Source organism: Anolis carolinensis, chromosome 1 (genome assembly GCF_035594765.1).
Source record: "Anolis carolinensis isolate JA03-04 chromosome 1, rAnoCar3.1.pri, whole genome shotgun sequence".
Classification (NCBI taxonomy): Eukaryota; Metazoa; Chordata; class Lepidosauria; order Squamata; family Dactyloidae; genus Anolis; species Anolis carolinensis.
Genome location: NC_085841.1, coordinates 139335567 through 139361196, shown reverse-complemented (window position 1 = coordinate 139361196; position 25630 = coordinate 139335567). Strand labels below are relative to the sequence as shown.

At 41.4% G+C, this 25630-nt stretch overlaps 1 protein-coding gene across 1 annotated transcript in view; it reads left to right on the top strand.

The window, feature by feature from the left end:
- The first annotated feature begins 1488 nt into the window (after positions 1 to 1488).
- The window catches only part of elovl5 (ELOVL fatty acid elongase 5), a 72279-nt gene continuing 48137 nt past the window's right edge, over positions 1489 to 25630 (top strand). Inside the window, exon 1 of the mRNA XM_062982973.1 lies at positions 1489 to 1644. The gene's annotated coding sequence lies outside the window, so the exon portion shown is untranslated. The remainder of the gene's footprint in view (positions 1645 to 25630) is intronic.

Below are 25630 nucleotides of genomic sequence, written 5' to 3'. Positions count from 1 at the left end.
TAGTTCTATGCAATTCAAAAAGTTTGCATAATTTAAAAAAAAAGAGAGAGAGTAAGTTTGTCACTGGAAGTGTGAAAATGTCTAACAGCAAGTCTAGGCCTTTTCAGGCTCAAGGGTGGTGACCACAGGAGGGGGTTTTCCAAGGGGAAGAGAAGAGAGACAGAGGAGGTGTATGTGTAAGAGAAAGAAAGATGTGGACTGTGTGTGCATGTAGCAAGTGGCCCCACCTTCCTTCCTCCAAGCTGAGCAAGAAGGGAGGAGGAGGAAAAGAAAGAACAGAAAGACAAGGGAGAAGGAGAAGAAGAGGAAGGAGGGAGGAGAAAGAGGAGGAGGAAAAAAGAATGGTATTGTCCACCTCTCCTCAGGGGTTGAACTGGGACAATAACATGGTTAAAATAACATAGATAAAACAGAAGGTCATGAATATATATACAGTAGTCTCGCTTATCCAACGTAAACTCGCTTGTCCGGATTTCCTCTGTAAACTCTAAAATCAGGACAGTAAAGAATAACACTCTGAAAACTGGGGAATTCCTGACACATCCCAACAAAGGATTCCCCCAGGCAGGAAGCAGCCAGACCTTGAAACTGCAAAGCTATTCAATGCTAATCTTTCAAAAGGCCTTTGATACTTAATTTGGTGTCGGACTGATTGATCTGCCCATTTTATAACAGCCCCATTCTCGAGGTGTTGCCAATGCTATATTGCACTTTGTCCATTTCAACTGTGAAATTACCTTCCCCATTTCGGCCCATGTTTCACTTTGCCTGGGTTCTATGAATTAGTCTCCAGTGTTAATATTGTATGTTTTATGTTGATTTTAATGATTGTTTTTATTGTAATTGATGTTTTTATTGGATAACTGTTTTATTGCTGTGTTTTGATATTTGATTGTTTTATCGGGCAAGGCCCCATGTAAGCCGCCCCAAGTCCCTTCGGGGAGATGGGGTGGGGTATAAAAATAAAGTTATCATTATTATTATTATTATTATTATTATCAATCAAGATGGCCAGCTGCAACACTCACACTTGCCTCAAGTAAACAAGAGTTCTTTCTCCCACCCTGGACCTTCCACAGATGTTTAAAGCCCACTTGCCTAGTTTCCAACAGACCTCACAACCTCTGAGGATGCCTGCCATAGGTGTGGGCGAAACGTCAGGAGAGAATGCTTCTGGAACATGGCCAGACAGCCCGGAAAAGTCACAGCCACCCAGTCTGTAAGACAGTTGCTATGATTCCATTGCATTGAGCCAGAGCAACCCAGTCTGTAAAACAGTTGCCATGATTTCATTGAAAGCAGTTTCAGGCGGCATTCCTTCCACTACAGTGTAGACGCATCCTCTTTCCGTTTTCGCCCTCCTCCCTTTCTTCTGTGACGTCACGGTTCCTCCCTCCCCCCCTCCCCTCCTCACTGGCGCTCTTCCGATCCGTCTCCAGCTCCCCCCCCACGGTGACGTCACAATCAGCCCACAATTTGGTTTCCCCTCCCCGCCCGCGCTCCTTTTCTTCTTCTTCTTCTGCTTCTTCTTCCCAAAGCCCGGCCCGCCCCCTTCGGCCCCCTTCTTTCCCCGCCTCTGCGGCGGGACTGAGCCGGCTCTGCCTCTTCTTTCCCTTTCGGCACCCTTCAGGAGGCATCGGAGAGGTAAGAGCGCTGGGGAAGGCGGGGGGCAGGCAGCACAGCAGCTGTTGCTGGCGGGGCTCCCCTTGTCCTTGTAGGGGAAGCAAGGAGGAGATCGCGCCGCGCCGCGCCTCGCTTTCCAGGGCGGGGAGGACTCCTTCTTTTCCTCCTTCCTCCCCGTTATGGCTGCAGGCGAGTTTGGAGAAAGAGGGGAAAAAAGGAGAAGCCGGCATCGCGAGGCAACAAGTCTCCTCTTGCATTGGCTGCTGGAGGAGGAAGGGAGGAGGAGGAAGAGGAGGACAATGAGTTGCAAGCCGGGCGGGCAGAGTGAACTTCCCCGCCATTGGCACCCCAGTCCAGAAAAACCAAGCTCCCCAAAACCTTGGTTGACTCATTAGTCAACGTGAATGCTGCAATCCTGGCCACTTGAGGAGTTGGGAAGGAGAAGAGCCTCTCTTAAAACTTCCGTAGAGCAGGCATTGGGCAAACTTGGGCCCTCCAGGTGTTTTGGACTTCAACTGGGACTTCAACTGGGTGGGAGTTGAAGTCCAAAACACCTGGAGGGCCCAAGTTTGCCCATGCCTGGTGTAGATGCCCCTTTGCATGCATGCATTCATGCCTCATGCTGGGTCTTGCCACAAGAGGAGGAGGAGGAGGAGGGAGGTCTCCTTGCAAGAGGAAGCGGTTGGAAGGGAGGAGGACACCCGCAAGTTACACATATTAAAATGCCTTTAAAACTACACAGCCTCCCCAAATCTGTTGGATTGTAGGGAGGTTCCTCTCAAGCTGCTGATCCCCTTCTGTGCCAAAGCAACAACAGTCCTCTTGACTGGGTTGCTGTGAGTTTTCTGGGCTGTATGGCCACGTTCCAGAAGCATTCTCTCCTGACGTTACGCCTGCATCCACGGCAGGCTTCCTCAGAGATTGTGAGGTTTTTGGAAACTAGGCTAGTAGGGAAGGTCCAGGATGGGAGAAAGAACTCTAGTCTGGGTTGCTCTGAGTTTTCCGGGCTGTATGGACATGTTCCAGAAGCATTCTCACCTGATGTTTTACCCACATCTATGGCAAGCATCCTCAGAGGTTGTGAGGTCTGTTGGAAACTAGGCAAGCGGGGTTATATCTGTTGAATGTTCAGGGTGGGAGAAAGCACTCTTGTCTGTTGGAGGCAGGTGTGAATGTTGCAATTGGCCACCTTGATTAGCATTGAATAGCCTTGCAGGTTTCTTCCTTTCTGTTGAAAGGACCACTCTAACAACCTCCATGTCAAACTACACAGAGAAGCCACTGAAATCCACAAGCATGTGGACAATTTCAACAGAAAAGGAGGAAAACATGAAAATGAACAAAATCTGGCTACCAGTATTAAAAAAATTCTAAAATCAGGATAGTAAAGAAAGAAAACAGAGAAATTCCAGACATGAATCAATCAGGGCCAGCTATCACCTCCTAACAAAAGATTCCCCCAGGCAATAAAGCAGCTGAAAGACTATTATATGCTAATCAATGTGGCCAATTACAACATTTGCATCTGCCTGAAATAGACAAGAGTTCTTTCTCCTGTCCTGAACATTTCACAGATATATAAAACCCACTTGCCTAAATTCCAACAGACTTCACAACCTCTGAGGATGCTTGCCATAATTGTGGACACAATGTCAAGAGAAAATGCTTCTAGAACATGGCCACACAGCCCAGAAAACTCACAGCAACCCAGTGATTCCAGCCATGAAAGCTTTTGATAAGACAGCCAGTAGGTTGTTAGGAATGGTGGGAGTTGAATTCCAAAACTCCTGGAGGGCCCAAGTTTGCCCATGCCTGGTGTAGATGCTCCTTTGCATGCATGCATTCATGCCTCGTGTTGGATCTTGCCACAGGAGGAGGAGGAGGAGGAAAGTCCCCTTGCAAGAGGAAGCAGTTGGAAGGAAGGGCACCCACAAGTTACACATATTAAAATACCTTTAAATCTGCACATAAAAACTACACAGCCTCCCCAAATGTGTGGTTCCTTTCAAGCTGCTGATCCCCTTCTGTGTCAGAGTGACAACAACTGTCTTGACCTTTGCCACCTTCTCAAACTGATTGGGTGGTTTAGACTATATCCCAATTTTTTCTTCTTCATGAAGTTCAAGGAGGCAGTCACGTACAGTTAGTTCTCCTTCCGACCTTTATCCGGACGATACCTCCTTGTGATAGTAAACTGGGCAGAGAGGGACTTGGGGTTTGTCTGCACTGTGGAATTAATGCTGTTTGGCCCCACTTGAACTGCCATGACTCAATCATGGGGTTTGTAGGTTGGTGAGGCTTCAGCCCTCTTTGGCAGAGAAGACAGAAGGCCTTGTCAGACTACAACTGCCAGGATCCTATAGCACTGAGCCTTAGCAGGTCAAGTGGGGTCAAACTGCGTTAATTCCACAGTGTATCTGTGCCCTTAGTTACTGTTTGTTAGCCGCCTTTTTTGTGCCAGTCTTTTTCCGTGCAGGAAAATGGGTGCCTCCCTTCCACAGGAAGGATGCAAAGGCTTTGGCAGTTTAAATAGAAGCCTCTTTCCTTCTTTCTTTCATGGAACTCACTCAGCAAGAGTTATGCCAATCTGCAGCTCTCCCAGCAAACTTTCCCATTCAAGAGGGAGATTAAGGCTGTAGTTTTGTTAAAGGTGTCTTGAGATTACGCCCCACTGAATACAGTGGAATTTAATGTGTTGTCAAAGGTTTCATGACCAGAATCACTGGGTTGCTGAAAGTTTTCTGGGCAGTATGACCATGTTCCAGAAGCATTCTCTCCTGACATTTCACCCACATCTATGGCAGACATCCTCAGAGGATGTGAGGTCTGTTGGGAACTAGGCAAGTGGGGTTTATAATCTGTGGAAGGTCCAGGGTGGGAGAAAGAACTCTTGTCTGTTGGAGGCAAGTGTGAATGTTGCAATTAATCACCTTGATTAGCATTGAATGGCCTTACAGCTTCAAAGCCTGGCTGATTCCTGCTTGGGGGAATCCTTTGTTGGGAGATGTTAGCTGGCCCTGAATGTTTCTGACATGAACACTCTGAAAACAGAGGAATTGCAGACATGAATCAATCAGGGCCAGCTAACACCTTCCAACAAAGGATGCCCCCAGGCAGGAATCAGCCAGGCCTTTGAAGCTGCAAGACTTTTCATTGCTAATCAAGCTGGCCAATTGCAACATTCACACTTGCCTCCAACAGACAAGAGGTCTTTCCCCCACCATGGATCTTCCAGAGATTATAAGCCCCACTTGCCTAGTTTCCAATATACCTCACAACCTCTGAGGATGCAGCTAAATGGTAAGTAGTAAAGCAAAAGGCGGAGTCTGAGGCTCAGAGCCCTTTGCCTCTCCTTTGAAATGGTGAAAAATGGTGGGGCTGCCAAATCCAGCTTTTCCCTGGTGCTGTATGCGAGGGACAGTTCTTTGAGCATCTCACTGTTGGGGTTTATTAATTTATTCCTGGCCCAATTTATAGCCTGCTCAAGAGACAGATGAGAGAGAAAATGTAAGAGCCAGATACAGTTCCCAACATGAGGTGGGGAGTTCCTCTAGGAGTTAGAAACCTCCATGAATTTTTGTTGTATCTTCAGAAGAAGGAAAATTTCCTGCTGTATTCAGCTGCTTTCTTCTGCACTTCCTTCCTTCCTATTGGAAAGCATACAATTTTATTAATGTTGCAGCATTTCCTTTATCTGACTTCACCCAGGAGGGAGCTTCTCTGTTTCATAGGGTTTCTCTTTCCAGCTTGATTTTGGTGATGTGCTGCCTCTGATAATAAAGAAATCTCCCAAATAACTGTGGCATGGATGTTCATTTTCAAGAAGTAGGTGGGAACCACTGTTAGGCAATCAGAGGAGAATCCTAGTGCAACTTAGTTCTTACTGGAGGAAAACCAGGAGAGAAGCATAACACATAACTATATAGGTGGCTAGGCATCAACCAAACATTGCCATCAGAGCAAGTGGGGAGAGAATAGCTTAAAGTCTTGCTTTTTAAAAAGAGGGACTTTATGTTTGGTATTGTTTTTTACGGTTTTATTAACCAGTTTTCCTCAGGGTAGAGTGAGTGGGGCTTCTGCCAAAATGTATCTCCTAAGAGCTTCTAGAGCAGTGGTTCTCAACCTTCCTAATGCCGCGACCCCTTAATACAGTTCCTTATGTTGTGGTGACCCCCCAACCATAACATTATTTTCATTGCTTCTTCATAACTGTAATTTTGCTACTGTTATGAATCGTAATGTAAATATCTGATATGCAGGATGTATTTTCATTCACTGGACCAAATTTGGCACAAATACCTGAAAAGCCCAAATTTGAATACTGGTGGAGTTGAGTTGGGGGTTGATTTTGTCATTTGGGAGTTGTAAGTTGCTGGGATTTATAGTTCACCTACAATCAAAAAGCATTCTGAACTCCACCAATGATGGAACTGAACCGAACGTGGCACACAGAACTCCCATGGCCAACAGAAAATACTGGAAGGGTTTGGTGGGCATTGACCTTGAGTTTTGGAGTTGTAGTTCACCTACATCCAGAGAGCACTGTGGACTCAAACAATGATGGATCTGGACCAAACTCTGCACAAATACTCAATATGCCCAAATGGGAACACTGGTGGAAATTAGATCTTGACATTTGGGAGCTGTAGTTGCTGGGATTTATAGTTTACCTACAAACCCCACCAGTGATAGAATTGGTCCAAACTTCCCACGCAGAACCCCCATGATCAACAGAAAATACTGGTCTTTGGCGACCCTTCTGACACCCGACCCCCAGATTGAAAACCACTGTTCTAGAGGGTTCTGAAACTGATTTCACAGGTGACACATATGTACACATTTCACAAGGACCACGAAGAATAATAATGTAAAGTCTTGTTTTTTAAATAGGGGCTTTATGTTTGGTATTGTTTTGTATGGTTTTGTTAACCGCTTTTCCTCAGTTCATATTAATGCATTGGAAATGTTTAAATATAAAACATATAGCTACTTGTATCAAAATATACTATGTTTTGCTCTGCTGTGATAACCTCTAATCTGTGAGCTTTGTGGCTCGTAGACTTTGGAGCACAAATGATTCTGTGTCGCAGGGATCACCTTTGGGGTGATGTGGAAAGGCAACACCACAGCTTAGTCAGCAAGGAGGTTTGATCTCCGAAGACACAAGATCCTTTCTTCCTTCCCAGGGTGAAATATGCTGACTGCACAGCAGCACCTGGAAGGAGAGGGCAGCAAGGTTTGTGTATCAAAGCCCCCTGCTAATCGATCTTTTGTTCTGGCTGCACTAGGCATGACCCTGATGTAGCAGCCACTGAGCTTGGATCGGGTACAAATTGCAACCAAGTTGAAAGATAAGAAAAGGTGTTGCAAAGAAAAGGGAGACTAGCAGAGCAACAGCCTTCCCTGACAATTCATCAATTCAAATGTTGCACACAAACTGCTGTGCATGAATAGCACCAATCACTTTCTTGTGACATCACAGGTTCAGTTACGATGTCACCCTTTACAGTCAACTAGGAGTCTCCCTGTTTAGCTTCTAAGATCAGATGGGATTTGTAAGCTTGTTTTTAAGACTAAAGTTTGGACAAGAGGGGAAAACAAACCCAATGCAACTGAGTCAGTTCACACTGGTTGCTGCTGTAGGCCTGACCCAAGTGGTGCATGGCATGGCATAGCATGGTGTGGCATGATGAGGAGGAGGTGATAGAGGAGCTTTCCCTCTGAATAACTGCCAGCTTTCTTCTGTGGAATGTGGGTGATGAAGTGGCACACAACAGCAGTGGATGCATTTGCAGTGGATGCATTGGTTGGATATGTTGGTTTGGCAACTGCAGGCTTTCTCTTGGGCTCTTCCACATTTGAGCCTCACTTTCATATTAGTGCCATTCTGAAGTTGGTGTTGTGAAGTTTTACATATTAGTAAGAGATGATGTCTTCAGTGAGACAAATTTCAAGTCTATTGAAATTTGGGGCTCCTCTACAGTATCTAAGCAATTCAATGCTCCTGCCAAACGAATACATACTTTTGTTCATCTGGCCAAGTACTCGCAGGTAATATGGGATGGTTGGAACTCCTCGGCAAAGATAACTGATCTAATCAAAATTTTGAGGGGTGTTTAAGCCAGTGTTTAAAAATATAACCCCTCCCACACACACACACAAATAATGTACCATCGCATTGTTGTATTGTATTCTATGTATTGCTTAGCTGCATGATATGATTTTGTAGATACTTAGGATTAGGTTCATTTTTTCTTTAACCCATTCCTTGTCCAGCTCAGTTGGAGGGTACTAATTTGGTGGAGACCGCCTTACTCTGAATTAGAGGTAATTGGTACAGCATCTTCTGGACAACCCAGGAGACCTAGTCAGCAAAGCCAATAGTAAAGAATGCTGGGAGCTGCAGTCCAACAACACCTGGAGGATTCCATGAGGATTCCTACTCCTGATCTAATTAGATCCAGCTTTGGGTAAAGTGAAGAGACTGCTTCAACTGAGAGATCTAGACAGCAGAATGTCAATTGCATACACCTTTTCCATTATTTTGAACATTTGTCTGTAAGAAATGTATATGGAGTTGAGTGATGTTTTTGTGCCAAAATGTTTGAGTCTTTATGGCAAGTGACCCAGATATTAAAAATATTAATATATCTTTAATCTAAACTGGATTATTGTTGAGTTACACCTGTCTGGAACTTGTGTAGCTTTGATTAGTGGAACTAATTGTGAGTTTGTCCATTTTTTTCTGTACTCTAGAACTAATAGTATTTGGAATTACTAGGTGTCTGGAAGGGGAAGGGAGGGATAAATAGTATAATTTTTCCTCAAATTGTTTTGCCCTTTTTTAGTGTAAGGTTTGGTTTAGTATTTGCAATAAATATGTTGGTGTGAAGTTGAGGAGTGGAGGCAGAAAAATCAGGGAAAAAACCTCTTTCCATTTCCCCCCCCAAGACACTACTTTCCTTTTCCGCAGGGAAAGATTCAGAGAAAGCTCTGATGAAATATTTTCAGTTTTAGAATGAAGGAAATATTTTTTAAGATGAGGCTTTACTCAATCAGCCAGAATAGTATGAAAATGTGTATCTGAGATGTTTGGCAGAATTAAACAAATAACATTTCTTGTGCATTCAGTCATACAACACACATATCCAAGGCGTGTTTCTGCATCTAGTTGTACTGTTGTCTTTCGGCAAGAACAATACAGGAAGGTCTTCCTTGCTTGACATGACAGTAAATTTGAATACTTTTAAGGTTGTTTACCTTGTATCCAATGTACTGCTTGCTCAGATTTTAAAACAGTGAACTAGCTTTGTTCAAATAATACATTTTAGCTTCTTTATTGCAAATGTGCAGTTTCTGTTTTCATTGCCCCTCCTTTTCAGATAGCAAAAGCTAAGATAAGATGTGTAACAGTTTGGTTCTCTTTCTCTCTTGGGAAAATTATTCAGGTTTTTTTGAGATGTTAAAGTTTTATATTTTCAAGTATGCCAAATAATATAAATTAAATGCCAGATTATGAATGAAGCATTTTGTGTTGTGTGCTTTCATGTCATTTCTGATCTATGGTGATCCTATAGTGACCTTATCACAAAGTTTCCATAATGGTTGATTTCATGTTACTAACGCCGTAAGGCAAATTTACATTTCATATCATAATAAGCACAGTATTGCATGCATTCACATTTTCTGCAATTTGTTTTAGATTTTGGGAGGCAGGTTCCAGAAAAAACTGGGCACAATCTGTTTTTCTCTTCATGGCTTTGCAATTTCTGTACATGGTGGTTAATAGCAACAGGCAGCTGAATTTTTAAAAGAGCCTTGGAATAAAATTTGTCTGTAGGTCTATCTTATTGCTTATCTCTAGTCGTGTGCCCATGTCTTGCCCTTTCATTGTATCATTGTTATTCACAGCTTCCAAAGTACTTGGCATTTTATGGTAATCTGTTGGATTAGAGAAGACTAGTTCACAATCCAATCAGAAACGGTCATGACTGTGTGTTTGCAAATTCTTTTTTGTGAGGAATTCAGATATCAGGAGTGGAATCTGGCACTTCTTAAAGAGGGCAGTCATGAGGAGAGAGGCATATGTAACTCCTCCGGAACCCCTGCAAATGCCTCTTTGGTGCTGCTTTTCTCTGGTTGGTCTCTAAAATGGGGTAATTTCCACATGGCTGCTGGAAGGTGGAAATTAAAAATATATAAATGATTAAACATATTTTTCTTTTCCCTGTATCACCCTCGCATCAAGGCACTTATACATTGCTTGATATTTCCCCGTCCCTTCCCCTTTGTGTTTGAAGCACTCTTTTTGATATGTTTTTCCATCTAAAACCATTATGTATTGACTTTCCTGATTTAGACTTTACCATAATTATTTGGGAGTGAAAGAGTGAGTATCCATTATTGATCATCAGTGGATATAAGAAAATGCAATGTGATGCTTTGACATTGAGGAGTGACCCATTTTGAACTGGAACATTTGGAAACCATGTGCAATCACTCTAGATCAGTGGTTCTCAACCTGTAGGTCCCTAGGTGTTTTTGGCCTACAACTCCCAGAAATCCTAGCCAGTTTACCAGCTCTTAGGATTTTTGGGAGTTGAAGGCCAAAACATCTGGGGACCCACAGGTTGAGAGCCACTGCTCTAAAGTGATCTGTTTTGCTTTTCTACAGAAGTTTCCATTGTGTTATCAAATGTGAATGAGTCCATGCTAACTGCTGGGTTACATATCCTTGAAGATAAATTATCAGTATGCTTCCTTTCATCCATATATATATGAAATCTATATATATAAAAGAGTGATGGCATCACGGCGACCCACAAAACAACAAAACTACAGGCCCCCCAACCTCAAAATTTGACAACACAACCCATCATCCACGCCTCAAGGTTGATAGAACAAAAAGAAAAGAAAAATAAAGTCCTAATGAGAGGGAAAGGAATAATTGTTTTTATCCAATTGCTGCCAGTTAGAGGACTAATCTCTGCCCACTTGGTCTCCTAGCAACCAACTCAGCCGAGGGGACAGGCAGATTTAGGCCTCAATTAGGCTTCTTCCACAGATTATCTAATTTGCACTGGATTATATGGCAGTGTAGACTCAAGGCCCTTCCACACAGCTATATAACCCATTTATAATCTTATATTATCTGCTTGGCACTGGATTATCTTGACTCCACACTGCCATATAATCCACTTCAGTGTGCAGTCAGACACAACTGGATTTAATGTCAGGAGAAAACCTTTACCCTTTACCTTCACTACCACCAATTCCTCAATACTTTATTTCCCATACCACCATACTTCGCCACAGCAACGCGTGGCCGGGCACAGCTAGTAATATATATAATATATAATGATAATCAGCACATTCATGTGTATATGTGTGTGAATGTGCTGTTCCTTACTATCATTCCTAGCAGTTTCCACTTGAGGGCTTGTTATTGAGGTCCCATCTACACTGACCTATAATCCAGTTTTAGAATGCAGATTAACTACATTGAACCGGATTGTATGGGTCTACACTGTTCAATAATCCAGTTCAATCTGCATTTTGAAACTGGATTATAGGGCAGTGTAGATGGGACCTGAGTTGTTCGCTTTTGTCACTACTAGTGTCACTGTAGAATTAACCAAATTGATTCCACTTTAACTGCCATGGCTCAATGCTAAGGAATCATAGGAGTTGTAGTTTTACAAGATCTTTAGCCCTCCCTGCAAAGATGGCCGGTACCTCTCCAAACTACAAATCCCAGGATGCTATAGCATTGGCAGTTGAACTGTGGTCAAACTACGTTAATTCTACAGAGGAGATGCACCCTGTAAACTTGAGAATTCTATAATGCAGTGTGGTGGCTTCCCTAGGCATGGGCTTGGGTTATTGTCAAAGCTTGGGAAAAAAACCATTTTTAATACTATCCATTCACCAAATCCCCCAGTAAATATAGCTACTTGATTAGTCCGGCTGGGAGGTTCTCTCTTTGCACTAACAGGCTCAAAGAGTTGGCATTGTCGGAAGGGATTGTGCAGGTCTCTCTGCTCATTGCAAGGACTCTTGGAGGTCCAGCATCTCTGGCAGATGAGAGTTCAGCCTCTGGTCCAAAGACTTCAAAGAAAGGGAGTTCTCTCCCATCCACAACCAGGCAGCTGCTTCACTGTCAAGCAGCTCTTACAGGGTCCTTGTCGTCTTTGATTGCTGTTCAAAAAATGGAATGGAAGCTCAAGATAGCTTTGTACTTCTCATAGTGCTCTGTTTAAATGAACTTTGGAAATAAGTTACAGGAACAATTTCATGGGGTGGTATTGTTCAGAAATGCCTGTCATTGAGCATGGGATTAGGGCTCAAGCACTGTGTTTCATTTGTGTTGGTGGCTTTCCGATTATGGATATGTGTGTGTGCGTATTTGGAGGAATGCAAGAATGGACTTGTTGTGTGGAAATTTGTACCTCCTCAAGCTCTGTTGAAACACAGCATTCTTAGACATTCGCTGGGCAGTAATGCCCTTAAGCCCTGTCAATTTTGGGCAGCTTGCTTTGCTTATATATTTAAGCCAACAGGATTTAAAGTGATAAGAGATTAGTCAAAAAGTGGATTGAGTAAAAGACCCGAGTGCTAACCACCCTCTGGAGTTACTGTTTAATCTGCTCCAAGAAGATGCAGGGAGCAAGCATTTCATCTGGTATAATATTAGTATCTAAGGCAACTAGACTATGGATACTTCCAGGAACATAAGATTCATTGTAACTTTATTCTGAGCATAGGATTTCACCATTGGTAAAGTACTACTTAATATATGCTAAACCGTGGGCACACTTACTGCACATTTGTCAGGATTAAGCTCAAGTGCCTCTGATCACATATTTACCTGCAAAAAGGCATCCATTTGCTGTTGTATGTATTTGAACGGAAGTAACTGCTTCAGAAGTGAGGTGCCAGTTGGCAGAACTCAGGAAGTCGTGTGTGTGCCTAAAATAATAATAAATGTATAGGCTGAAGTTTTCAAAGAAATAGTTATGTTAGTCAACTGTAACCTAAAAAGGAGGAAGGAAGGGGAGGAATTTAAAAAACAAGAGTTGTAGTAGTATCTTTAGATGTACTGAGTTTTATTTTAGCACGAGCTTTCATGCAAGTTAGCCCACTTCAGATGCCATGCAGAGTGATTTTATAGTCTTGGGCAAAAAAAAAAATCGCACAATTATGGGAGCAGGAGTGGTATGGAATGTATTAGGATCCAGAAAGATGCAAATAATGAAAAGTTAGGTCAAGGATCATGATTTGCATATTCCTGGATCCTTTTATATTCTGGTCCACTGTGTAAATGTGCTTTATATCCTGAAGTCTGAATATCATGCTGTAGCCTATTTGAAGAAGTAGCTTATATTCATGAAAGCTCATGCTAAAATAAAAGGTGCTGCTACATTTCTTCCCTCCCTCTCCCCCTTCTTCCTTTTTATATCTGCTGAAGTCATCTGTATCAGAAAAGCAGTAAGATGATGAGAGATAAATGACTTCCAGGAAACCCTGGGGTGAATGTTAGTGGGGAGTACATTCTCTTTTGGAGCATTGGCCCCATGTGTAAGTCACCCCAAGTCCCATTTGGGAGATGGTGGCGGGGTATAAAAATAAAGTTAGTATTGTTGTTGTTGTTGTTGTTGTTGTTATTCTGGGATTCACTATGGGACACATTGAGTCCAAAAGTGCTAGGGAAAAAACCCAACCCACTCATTTCCAGAGACAGAACATGTGGGTGTGCATACATGTGACTTGGAAAGGTCTGGAGTCTACCCTTTTGTTTGATTATAAAACAGCAGTCCTGAAAAAAATGAATTCAAAAATTATGCAGGAAGCCTCTGAGATCTGCAAAAACATCTTTGAATGGCACATATGTGTTTGCTGCTGCTTTAGGATTCAAAGCTCCTTCCTCTGTCTTCTCAGTTATGGGTGGCTTCAGTGTGCTATTATAACCATTTTCCCCTTTAAAATCAGTTTGCTTAAGCTCTGTGGGGTTGTTATACTGTTGCTAGTTTGGTATGTTGACCTTGACTTTTGGGATGGTGGGCTAGGTGGCTCCTCATTCTGTTGGCAGGTGAAGCTGCCCTGTGCTGTCTCTTGTCCTGTTTCGCATGTATAGGATCGCACTAGAAATCAGTCAATTCACAAACTTGGCCAGCAAATCATCGTCTCACAGAGAGATGGTAGTACATTCATCTCATGCCTTGCTGCAATTGGCCACTGCTTCCATGCACACAGCCTGCTGAGGTGAGTCAGCCTACATATTGTTTCCTTTCATTTCTTGTGGAAAGTGGGGCTACTGCTGTGAACATGTTTCTTGAATTCAGACATGCCCAGATGGGTGCTGTATGAGAGATTGTCTGACATGGGCCTCATGTCCTGGCTCTTGCTTTACTCTTCCCTATCTTTCTGCACTTGCAGTCTGCCGGCAGCTGACTCAGGCAGACCACTTGCAGGTATTGCTCATCACATCTCTGAGTACAGTACAAAGAGCCTTTATACTACACTCCGAGGGCTTTTATCTCTTTTTTGTGTTCAATACAATCCCTCCAGGGGGCTTTCATCTCATTTTTGTGCCTGATACATCCCTTCTTGAATTGCCTCCCCCTGTTTAACCTTCCCCACCTGTGTGTGGTCCTACACATGCATGCTCTGAAGCAGAGCTGGGAAGGCTACTTTCAAGAAGAAAGATGAATGGATTATGTGCTTGAGCCATCTATAGGATGATGATAGGATTACGCAGGAAGTTTCACCCCATTGACTGTAAAGTAATAAATGATTTTAGTATGGCACTTTCTGGAGTATGAAAGAAATCAGGGCTGAGCTGCATGGTATGCATTTCTCAGAGCAAGAAATTTAGCTCTGATCCTTTTAAGGCATGGCCTTCAGCTTTTGTAGATTGAGAATGCATCAGGTTACATGGCAGTGAAATATAGAGAGGTTTTTTTCTGGTGGTAGAGAATCTGGAATCCAGTGGCCCAACTGAAACATTTAACATTTTCTGTGCAGTTTAGTTTTTTCAAAAGCATGCCATACCCAAAATGTGGTTTCCTTTGGCACATTACCCAAATTGCATTCTGAGTCACTCTGAAGTTTTTCAGAAATTGATCAAGTGTTTCTCAACAAGGAATGCCCCCCGTTTTCTCCACTCCATGGCTCTTACTATATGACTCATTCCTTTGGCCTGCAGTTTGTGTTTTGATCCATCTTTGGGATTTCTTCTTCCTTCAAAACCTTTGCCTTCCAAAGTGCCCCTTTAAAATATACTTCTAGACCTCAATGTGTGCATTGCTTGTAGTTCATCTGGAATTATCTACAAGTCAATTCTCTAGAAGCAAAATGCACCCTATGTGTGCACTGATTCTGACAGAACTGTATGATGGCACATAAAAAGAATATGAAGCACACCTATAGCTCTTTTCTGTGTCTTTTCCACCCGTAATTTGGGAGTAGTTTCCCAAAGATGAACAGTTGTTATTTGAGTATCTGAGCATTTTAAAGCATTTATGCATATGAGATTTCAAGACGTTTTTGCTTTACTTTAGTATTTTTAGCATGAATCTAAGCCTGATCATGGCCAAAATGATGATCCACGTGACAAATGTCTCTTTTCTCCATTATCTTCTGCAGGAGAACAGTAAGGCTTCTTAAAGAGACAGTGTGTAGAAATGTAGAAATACTGTACAGATTGAGCATCCATTTTCCAGAATTCTGAAAAACTCCAAAATTGTCCATATGGGTGGCTAAGATGGTGGCGCTTTTGTTTTTGAGAGTCCAGTTTACACAAACGTTGTTTCATGCACAAAAATATCATGTATGGAATTACCTTCAGGCTGTGTGTATGATGTACATGAAACATCCATGAATGTTATGCTTAGAGAAGAAAGATGAATGGATTATATGCTTGAGCCATCTATAGGATGATGGTAGGATTATGCATGAAGTCTCATCCCATTGACTGTATAGTAATAGATTATTTTAGTATGGCACTTTCTGGAGTATGAAAGAAAGCAGGGCTGAGCTGCATGTTAAGAAAATGTTTGATGGACTCTTCTACTCAGCCAGGTAATCCAGAATATCAAGGTAGATAATCCCACAAAATCTGCTTGGGATATCTGAGTCCACACTGCCTTATATTTCAGTTCAAAGCAGATAATATGGGATTTTATTCAGCTGTGTGGAAGGTCTCTGGGTCCCATTTCCAAGATATCCCATTATGTATAAGCAAATATTCAAAATCTGGGGGGGGGGGGGATCTGAAATACCAGACTCTTCTGGTCCCAAGCATTTTGGCTAAGGGATATTCAACTTGTACCTGTATAGATTTTAAAATATAGGAATTTGTGATAAAAATGACATACCATATTTACTCGCAGCTAATACTCACCTTTTTTAGCTAAATTATCTTTACAAAATTAGGGTGTGTATTAGATTTGTACAATATGGAAATCTTTGTGTTGGGTCAAAGAAAAACGGGAAGTTACTTCAGGAGCTGCCCCTGGAGCTCCTATTTGATGAGCATTATCTCTAATTTAATTGCCCTGGCTCAGTGCTATGCAATGGTGGGATTTGTAGTTTGGTGAGGCATCAGCATTCCTTGGCAGCATCCATTATCCTAAGCTACATCCCCCATAGCATTGAGCCAGAGCAGTTAAAGTGGATTCATTCTACAGCATAGCTGCACTCCAAGGTTTTCTTTTCCATTGCTGAGAGTGTTGGTGTTCTAACACTTTTGTGTTTAAAGAAGGGATTGTAAGCAGACAGCCACTGTAATGCAATTTTTTTGGCCAAATTACAAAGAGTGCACTTTTGGCCGCTGTGCATTACATTAGTCAGCAAATACTTTTTGGTTTCAGTTTTTGAAAATTGAGGTGAGCATTAGATTTGATAGCACATTGTACTTGAGTAAATATGGGAATATAGATTTTAGGTTTGTTTACCAAGATTCATATGTGAAAACATTCTTAATACCATCTAGAAACTGATACTTAGCAGTGCTCCAAGAAAATATGACATTCGAACGTAATCCTCTCTGCCTCGTAAAATCAACAGCTCCAGATACCTAGTAGTGTTGCTTACTACTTTGAGCAAAAAATAAATATGTGGACAGATATTGAACAGGATGTATGTGCATTTTAAAAGGAGCATTAATCACCACATTGTGTTTTCATGATTAGACGTAAGAAGGATGCTGTGGGAAACAAAAACATAAGGAGATAATAAATAGTGGGAAACACGAGGGAAGAAAAGAAGCGACTTAATTGGTATTAAGAGCTCTAGCTGCCATAAAACTTTGCATGCCATGATTTTTTTAAAGCAAGCTTATGTTCACTGCCTTTCCTCAGGCAAATAGTTGCCTGAGACAGAAAATTTAAATAAATCTCTGCTTGATGGTAAGAAAATTTGTTCAACAAATTGCTTCTCTTTTAATGGAACCCCAAATGTACCATTTGCCTTTCTCTGGTAACACGGCAGGGAAACTGTAGCTTATGTTTAAAAATCGGGGAAACGGCTCTTTTTCCTTAAAACTGGAACTGGTGAATTCCTCTGTTTGAATTAGGGAAGACATGAGATTTTGCTGGGTAGACATCCAGAATTTATCCTGAACCAAGTAACTATGTAATGCAGTTGTTTTCAACCTGTGGATCCCCAGATGTTTTGGCCTTCAATTCCCAGAAATCCTAGCAGCTGGTAAACTGTTGTAGGCCAAAACACCTGGGGACCCACAGGTTGAGAATCACTAATGTAGTGTGACTATTGGCACTTCCAGACAGGACTCAAATCTGCTTCAGCGTGGGTTTAAGTCCTCACTGACCCGCCCAAACCTGGACTTTCTTGGGAGAGTGTGTGTGTGTCTACATGCCATCCTGATAACAATCAGGATGGCATGCAGCTACCCCGAAGCCCCCCAAATATACCCATTAAAGTAAAGAAAACTTACCTGGCCACCTTTTCCTAATCACAGCCTCCTGGCATGAGGAAATAATGTGCCCGAAGATGGAGGTGGGAGGAAAATCCCTCCTGGCATATCATCACTTTGTACTACTGGATAAACACAGATGTCTATTCTAAACAATGTAATGAGCTATACAAAACACAATAATGGTTCAAAACATAAGTAGTACACAATATGTATATTAGAGCATCATATACATATTACATTCACAAAATCAATGCTCAGTCCTATGGTATATAACACAAAAGTAACTAACTCAGTATTATAAATCAAACAAGATGATACAAGTCTCTGCAGTCCTAAAAGGATTTGATTGGCTTAAAGGCAAACCGATTCAGAGTCCCTGCAGTTCTGGAAGGATTCCTCAGGACTCCACAGGTTTAGAGTCAATAGTAAAGCCAAGGAGACAGAATCAATGCTGATGTAGATCCTGAGTAGCTCCACAAAATCCATAACAGCATACTGATACTGCAAACATAATACCTGAAGCAGAGCCATCAATAAAGAAATTATAAAACATTTGCCGCTTACCAGAAGAAGGGTTACCAAAACTGGGATAAAACCCAGGAACCAGTTGTAAACGGCTATATTACCACCTACTCCAGTCAATAACCAGCTACTCAGGATTTACATCTCCCCGGGTTGGATTTGAACCTGGCAGCCTTCAGGTCAGCAACCCAACCTTCAAGTCACGAGGTTTTAACCCATTACGCCACCAGGGTAATGGACTGTTAAGAGCAAACTCATGTGGTTGATGATTATCAGAAAGATGCCCTGTATTATCAGCCCAGAGAAACCACTTGAAATCTATCTGTAATTGGATTGACAAGTTATGTATCTATATGCTGAATACATGAAGGTTGTGAGTAAACCAGATATGTTACTTCTAATGAAGACTACCTTATTTTCATCTCTTGAGAGCATGATATAGAAACAAGATACTTTATGGGAGAGTAGATGTTTTGGGCACTGAAAAAAACACTTCTGAAACTGCTGTTTTTTTGCATTGGCATAATTTCTCTTCCTATCAGATCAGAGACTACTACGTTATCAGTCTAACAACTGAAAACCAAATTGCCTTGCATAAGTACATGTGGTTATATACCACTGAACAGAAGATTTTACTCAAACGTGTTTTTGGCTCTTCTCTGGAAGATCATACTTCTACAAAAGGTTCTGATTTTCAAATGGTTCTGAATGCCATTATACTCCCAAAGATTATGAAGATTCTGGTTTTCAAAAGGGCATGCCTTTCCAAAACAGGTGAAGATCTTTCACTTTACCAGGCATGTCCTTTCTATATACATAAATCTTTGAGTCACTTATCAAACTGATCATGACTCCATGATTTGTATAGGGTTTTCTTAGATCAGGGATACTGAGAACTGGTTTACCATTCCTCCAAAATATAGCCTACATAACCCAGTATTCTTTACAAGACTCCCGTTGACTTCGTGGTTGGAGAGATGCAAAGCCCTTTCCTTAAAGATGGTTCCTTGTTAACGTTTGAGAAGAAATTGCTTTTGTGCCTTTACGTACCCAGTTGCTGAGATTTTTAGTTTCAGCTAGGATTAGGTTTCTTTCCCCCCCCTTTCTTTCCTTGCACTACTTTTCAATAAGTATGCAGTTTGCATACTTCCTTCTGCATTAGCAATCGCTTTCCTTCTTTGTGTCAGCTGGTACTGCCAGTGGGAGTTTGCTCTCAGCTTTGAAGTAATCATGTGCAACAACTTCCAGTTTCTGGTAAGCCTTATAGCTCTGATTATGGGAAAGTTGGTCAGGGATAAATGCTCCAATGATTTCATGCAAAGTTTATTGTCTCTTCTCAACAAGAAACCACAAGTTGGGGAAAATAAATAACTACATGCATTTTTAAAAACGTACACTCAACTACAATCAGAAAACAGTAAACAAAAAATAGTTCACAAGATCTTCTTGCACTCAAAGTTGGGGTGATAGTGGTGGTCAACTTTTGCCCTATTTAAATTTTTAAAAAGGAACTGAAGTCTTCTGATTTTACAATGTGAGCTTTTTTTGTTTTCCATATTTAGCTTTAAAAAAGAGTTGTGCATGCTTTCTTTTTCTCTGGCTCCTTCCACACAGCTGAATAAAATCCCACATTATCTGCTTTGAACCCAGTTCAAATCAGATATTGTGGGATTTTTCTGCTTTGATATTCTGGGTTATATGACTGTGTGGAAGGGCCCTTTTATAGAACCGTGGTAGGGAATTTGCATAGCTCATCTAAACTAGAATGTTGTCTCTAAATATTTGACACACAATTTCTGCCTTTATGCTTGCCATTGAGCAACTTTGCCTGGGACTCCAGTCCTTATCTGCAGTAATCTCTGCTGCTGTTTAAGTTCTTTTGACTTCATCACTGCCTTTGGAAATCGGCACAAGTCTGCATTGCTCTGCAGTAAATTGCTTGTTCAAGCTCAAGTCAATTGTGCATCACCTGTATGCTTATGAATACCCTTCAGGTAACATTGTGTTAAAGTGCATGCTACATTAAATATGTGGTATGTAGTTTAAGATACCTTTAATGTTTTTACCTTCAATTAGTCAGGATTGTCTGTTCCATCCTATTTCCAATTTGTAGATATGGCTATGAAAGCCCAACAGTGAAGACAGCTGATTGGAAGAAAATCAACTCATTTGAACTGTACTGGTAAAAATACAAACAAATGGCTATTGAAGTAAATCAAGCCTGAACTCTCCCTAAAAGACCAAATGATCAAACTGAGGCTGTTGTCCTTTGATTATATCATGAGATGTCTCATTGGAAAACACAAGAATTCTTGATAATGTGGAAAGCAGAACAAAAAGAGGAAGACCATGTTACAGTTGGATAGATTCAATTATAGTAGCCAAAGCCCTGAGTCTGAAAGACCTGAACAGTGTTGGCAACAGAGTGGCCTGGAGATGTCTTATTCAAGATCACTGTAGGTTGAAGTTGACTTGATGGCAGATAACAACCATGTGATAAGACCCTGATCTGGATTGAGGCTACATCTATGCAATGTATGTTAATTCTTCCTCCTGCCAATGTTTATTTTCAATCTTGAGTAGAATCGAAATTATGGGAGAAGCCCTCTGTTTGTGCCAATGGAGGTCTTTTCTCATTCTTTTTTCCCCCAGCATCTGCATGAAAACACATGTATTTCATGAATTATGACATGAAAGTTAGCCTGAGGGAGACAGTTTCATCTTTGGATAGCATTTCATAAATGCTAAATGGCATAGAATCCATTTTGCTTTTGTTCTCTTTTTGGAAAGATTGTCAAGGAAGATTGAAACAGAATGGGGGAGGGGGGGCAAAATTCAAAACGAAAACAGAACAAAAACATAATGGATTTGCACCCCCCTATTTCACTGAACCCAGCTGCTAAATCAAGATACCTGTGATACCTGTAGCGTTGCTGTACTGTTTCAGGATGCAGGTGGGAGAATTCAATATGCAATATGTCCTTGTGTGCAAAGAGCTTTGCTGTTATACAAATTTCACCTGTGAGTTCTACATTCCAGTCTCTGACATGCTACTTTAATATTTAAAAAGTAAGGGGTGTTTTTTTTAAACAGGGAAGGGTGTCTTAAAAGGAGGATGCTTTACAATGCTGAAGCTCCCCCCCCCCCCCCGAGTTTTCAGTAGTGCATTATGTGATGCAAGGCTGCTGGTTGTCTGCTTCATCTGTCTACTAACCAGTCCCTAACTGCTAAGCAATATAATCCATTGAATAGTTTCGCCAGGAGATCTAGGTGGCCTTTCCAGTTTGCTTGACTAATTGTAAAGGAGAAAAAATTAATTGTGTACTGTAATATTCTAAAATCACCACATCCCATCTGATCTGATCAGGGTCAACTTAATTTTTATGTAGAGAGGAGACCATCAATGAATCCCAGATACTGTTGGCTGTATTTCATAGCTAGTAAGTGGCAAAAACCCCTCCAAGTAGGCCTTGCCTAAGAAAATCGTATCCAATTCATGGGAGCAACATAATTAAACAAGCAAATTAAGGGTACATACATGTATAGGATTGAGGAGGAGATTAGAAGCTGCCTGAAAACAGATCAGATTTGGTGTGGCAATGTCTGTTCTGACTTCTTGTGACTCCTCAGAGTGACAATCCGAGGTCATGCTTGTCAACTGCAACCTACAGGATAAGGTAGCAGTTGACAATGTCAGCTTATAATGATCCTATGAATGAGAAACCTCCAAGAGCCCTGGTCATAAACTGCATTGCCCAGGTCTTGCAAGCCTGAAGATACAAAACAAAATATGGGAAGATTCCACATCTCATCCCTGTGCTTCCTAACCCCTTCTAGAGGGATTGCAACCTTGCTTTCAGCTATTTTTCCTGCCTTTATCTCACCCACGTCTCTGATCTCTAGAACACTTATCCTAGATTCATCCCAATCACACTGTAATTGCTTGAACCTTGGGTTTTAAGCCCCAGGTTTCAACTCCCACAACATTGATGGGGTAACCACTCATAGGGTAGGCACTGTTTCTCATATTGCAAGGATTGCTTGATGGAGGTAGAACCTTGAGCATTTTCAAAATGCAATAATTATTTGCTTGATTGTGTATTTGTTTCTTTGAATGTTGCAACTGGGGTTTATGGTTCCAGATCTGAGAGGAAGACTTTATGGCATTGCATCAATTAAGATATACTGTAAAAAATTGGGGTTTTTAAAATTGTGTCAGAAGCGACTTGAGAACATGCGCAAGTCGCTTCTGGTTTGAGAGAACTGGCTGTATGCAGAGATCTGCCCAGGAGATGCCCGGATGTGTTGCCATCCTGTGTAAAAAGAGCTTTGCTATTAGTGTTAAGAATGGGGGTGAGACAACAGGAAGTGAAATCTACCCCTAGGAAGGGAAATTCCCTCCTGGAAGAGTTATTATGGGGAAAAGCTGTCTCCACTGAAGCTTTCTCACCAATCCTTGTTTCCACAGCAAGCCAATTTTTTTCAAAATCCAATGATCACAGGGACAGAAAGTGAGGTGAATTCTTCTGAAGGGGGCACAGACATCAAAACAAACATCACAGGAGTGTTGGCCCTTCCGTGTGTTATCCAGTGTGTGTGTGTGTGTGTGGGGGGGGGGCAATGAATAGTCTTGGTGCAACAAGTATGAATGCTGCAATTAGTCACCTTGATTAGCATTTAATGGCCTTGCAGCTTCAAAGCCTGTCTGCTTCCTACCTGGGGGAATCCTTTGTTGGAAGGTGTTAGCTGGCCCTGATCGTTTCCTGTCTGGAATTCCCCTGCTTTCAGAGTGTTGTTCTTTATTTACTGCCCTGATTATAGAGATTATATTGTTCTGTTTTATTATACCACAGTAATTTTATATACAGTATTATATTTATAATCTTATATTATTTGCTTTGAACTGGATTATATGAGGCTCCTACACAACTGTGTAAAATCCACACTGAATTGGATTATATGTCAGTGTGGACTCAAGATAACCCAGTTCAAAGCAGATACTGTGTTTTATATCTGCCTTGGCATTCTGGGTTATCTACACTGTCATTTCATCGAGTTCAAATCAGATAATCTGTATTTTATCAGCAGTGTGGAAGAGGCCTAAGTGAGGCCTAACTGCCTGTCACCATTGTGGCTGAGTGGGTTGCTAGGAGATGATGGGGGTGGGGCCTAAAGGGAGCGGGGCCTAACCTTCTGACCGGCAGCCAGAGAGAAAACGGCTTTTCCACATCTTCTAATTTGGACTTATTTTTCTAGGGTTTTTTGTTTGAAAGACATAGATTGGATGACTATGTCTTTGGTGGCCAAATTTGGTGTGATTTGGTTCAGTGGCTTTGTTGTTTACTCCACAGTAAAACCGCACATTACATTTTATATATATACTAGCTATGCCCGGCCACGCGTTGCTGTGGCGAAGCCTGGTGATATGGGAAATAAAGTATTGAGCAATTGGTGGTAGTTGGTATATGTCATTTCCAAAAGGTTGTGAATATGCAGTATTTGTGGTTATTCCTTTTTTTTTTTTTTGTCGTTTGGACGGAAGTATGAATGGTTCAATTAGCTGGAATGATTGGCATGTAATGGCCTTTCAGCCTCAAAGCCTGGGTGATTCCTGAGTGGGGGAATCGTTTGTTGGGATGTGTTAGGTGGCTGTGTTTGTTTCTTGTGTGGAATTCATCTGTTTTCAGAGTGTTGTTCTTTACCTCTTGATGTGGAGGAGTGTGGTGGTGTTGAAAATAAAGTAATGAGGAAGTCGTGGTATATGTGTTATGGTTGTATATATGTAGAGAATGGATAAGATTGTGTGTGATCTTGAGCTCACATCATGTCTAGTGAACTTCCAGTAAGTCCATTAGTAGTTAAAGTCTGAAGGAAGTACGGTTTGATGGTGTAAAGGTATTGAATGGTATTAAAAGTGGTCAAGAAAGGTTTAGCTTAGGTAGGAAGGAGCGAGGGTTAGAAGGTGAAAGGATATTCAATTGTATTTAAGCTGGGTAACAAAGGGTTGCCCTTGGTAGGAAGTAGTCATATGTTGTACGTTGAGCATCTGTTGTACGTTGTATCCATATACAAATGTGTGTATATGTATATAGATTGTTTCTCATATAGAAATAATCTGAAGTTGCCTATATATATTCCATATATGTATGTATCCCACACCTATATATGGTGTATGGTGAGTATGGGTTATCCATATATACCAGTGTGTGTGTGTGTGTGTGTATATACAACCTGCTGTATTATATTATATTATATTATATATTATTATTATTATTATTATTATTATATTCCAAAGGTTTATTATTATGATTTAATATTATTATTATATTTGAAAGGTTTATTTTCATTATTACTATGTAATATTATTATATTTAAAAGGTTTATTATTATGATGTAATATTATTATTATATTCCAAAGGATTATTATTATTATTATTATTATTATTCCTCCCAAGAAAGGATTCCCCTAAGTAGGAAGCAGGCAGGGTTTGAAGTTGTAAGGTCATTCAATGGTAATTAATCTGATGAGATTTGGTTTGAAGATCCAATGATGGTTAAGTATTATTATTATTATTATTATTATTATTATTATTATTATTATAGTATGGAGTATTAAAAAGCCTTATTATTATGATAGCATTATAATATTATGGGGTATTTAAAAGCCACCCCTTATACACAATAGAGAGAACAGAATGGCAGAGAAAAGAAACTTTGCACATCCTCAGAGGTTCGCTTTTTGGAAACTGTTGGGAGAAAAACAGGAGGAAAGTATATTGCCTATTTATTGATTGATTAATGTATTGTTTTATGATTGTTATTTAATATCGATTGGAGTGAAGTCACTTGAGCCACGAGGTGCTGGTTTTGTATAACCCAAGGTTGTCTGTTGTATAACCAAAGGAGGAAGAATGGAAGTTTTCCATCCAGTAGCTAAGGAAACGTTGTAAACTCTCCCTGCCATTGGGGAAGAGGCATGGCAAAGCATGATGGGAACTGTAGTTTCCCCAGAATAGAGGCTGGCTCTTAAAGGAGCCTTTGAGATTCACAGCAGTTGAGAACATTTGAAAGTTTTGGAAAGGAGTACTAAAAGGAAGACAGTAAGGCAGAAGGAAGGGAGAGAGGGAGGGGGTGTGCGGAGAAAAGGGAGAAGAGAATGATTTTGAGGCGGAAGGTGCTGCTGGTGGTGGTTCTTCCCTTCTTCCCTCAGGAATCTCGCCTCGAATCGGGAGGTAGGCGGAGGAAGGAGAGAGGGGGAGAGAAAGGAAGCCATAGTGTCTGGAAGAGGAAAAGGTGGCTGACGAAGAAGCCGCTGAATGGAGGCTCTCCGTTTTTCGGTTTTTTTACCTCGGAGGCCTGGAGAGAAGGAGGAGGATAGAGTGTTCCGTTGGGGGGAAGGTGGTGGAGGGAAGGATTGGCGAGGAGGAGGTGCCGGAGGAGGGAGAAGTTGAGCGTGTGGGCGAGGGGAATGTGTGTGTGCGCGCGCGGGGGAAGCGTTTCTAGGATTGTGTGTTGGCGCAGGCGCACATGGTCTGTTGTGGTTTTTGG